The sequence below is a fragment of the Acyrthosiphon pisum genome, chromosome X (assembly GCF_005508785.2).
Source record: "Acyrthosiphon pisum isolate AL4f chromosome X, pea_aphid_22Mar2018_4r6ur, whole genome shotgun sequence".
NCBI lineage: Eukaryota > Metazoa > Arthropoda > Insecta > Hemiptera > Aphididae > Acyrthosiphon > Acyrthosiphon pisum.
The window spans coordinates 43,961,966-43,963,914 of record NC_042493.1 but is presented as its reverse complement, the minus strand read 5'-3'; positions in this window follow the sequence as shown (position 1 = coordinate 43,963,914).

Below are 1,949 nucleotides of genomic sequence, written 5' to 3'. Positions count from 1 at the left end.
TGAAACCTTACGTATTAACCATCCAAAAATTCAGATATGTTGACCAACTTAAATTGCATCTTTGATAAACCGAATGCTATACAACCAAATAATAAGGGCTGAAGCATTTTATTTTAACCATCAAAAATAAAACAATACTAAATTAAATGCAACACAATACTTTTAGAAGTAATAATTATGTTATTGATTGTTAGAATATTAACATTATTTTGATGTAAAAATTGGTTACTTGGTGGCCTTCTAATAACTTCTTTAATATAATTTAGTATATTATTGAATAAGCCAAAGGACACTCCAAAATAAGCTTTGCACTTTGATTCATTATCAAATAATTGTCTTCGAATTAAGTTATCGAGCCATCCTTCTCTCTTCCTTTCATTATAAATATCGTCACTTTCTTCTCTAAAATATAAAGAAAGGAGTAAAAGTTCTTCCTCTGCATCGTCTTCGATCAAATTGTAGAGTTCCAAGTCCATTTCGTCTGACGGTCTGACACTAACTGATTAACTTTTCTTAGGTATTTCAATCCCGCAGTCATAATCACTCATATTGTAGCAAAACACCTGTATCACGCAAGTGTGATCGAGCGATCACGTATCGCGCACTACGCAATGACGGATGCGTGGTTGTAGAAAACCAAGCCTTTAGGAAAATAATTAGTTGCCACAGTGTCCCCAAACTGTAAAAAATCATATTCTAAATCACTTCCTGTAATTTAATCTATTAGCATGATTTGTGACAAACCATTATCATCATTGATCAAAAAATCAATCAAACGTTGTCTTATGATAACTTTGTCGGGAGGTTTGGCTCAATTAAGTTTAAATTTTGGAATTAAAACTGCAACTATCTGACAATTTTTGAAAGTTATGTATTTTTGAAATCTTAAAAGTAAAACATAATATTGTGTATGATACTTGATAATGAAAAAATGAAATAATGAAATAATTTATTTGTATGAATAATTTTACCTTTTATTAAGTCCTTTCTTTAAGCTATGAACAAGAGATTGACAAAATTTAAAATTTTTCATCTCATCATAAGTAGCTAACCTTTTAAATAGCTCAAATAGCTCTCAATAAGCTGAATTAGTTGAGCATACGTTGCACTTATTATTAAATATTAAAATTTGATGGTTGCTCCACCAATGTTACCATGTCTTAGCTTCTTTGCTATAATTTTAATGTTGAAAGCTTGAGTACTAGCTTTTTATTTAATTCAACAAATCGCATCGACCATAAGATTGTTGTTTTATTAGACCCGGTACACATGGTAAACTAGTTAGGAATGCATAAGGTGCGAAAAAAAAGTGTTCTAGATAATAAAAAACAACAAAATAGATTTTGATTTTATCCAAAAGTTATTTATACAACAATAAAAATAAGTCTGTCTTTTGGGGAACAGTTGAGGAAACAGCATATATTTTATTATAACCAAAAAATTAAGGTGAAACTTGCAACTCAATTGTCAGTAGCCGATGCAAAATTTGTAAAAATAACCTAAAGTTAAAAGAATTTTCCGATTGTGACCACAGAACAATACAGAAGGGACACTCTGCTTGGTGGCCCATCTCTGGTGGTTTAATGTCGATGTTGTAAATGATTACCTGGTGGTTTAGAAGTGTTGTTTTGAAAGATTTTTTTTTTACAATAAACGGTTTGTTGTTAATTTACATTTTGATCCTATAACCTACAAATATAATACTACAACTATTAACTTACAATTTTTCACATTACGCGTTCAAAAATTATTTTATTTTAATTATTATTAGTTATTATAATTATAAATAATAATTAAAACAATCATGGTTGTGACATGCACTGCATCGTTTTGTTACAACAAGAGTGGACAGAAACAATCCAAGGTTTCGTTTTTCAGGTTTCCGAAAAATGTTGATGAGTAAGTACAAATAGTATTATTAATTTATATTATTCTTTATGTAGGTACCT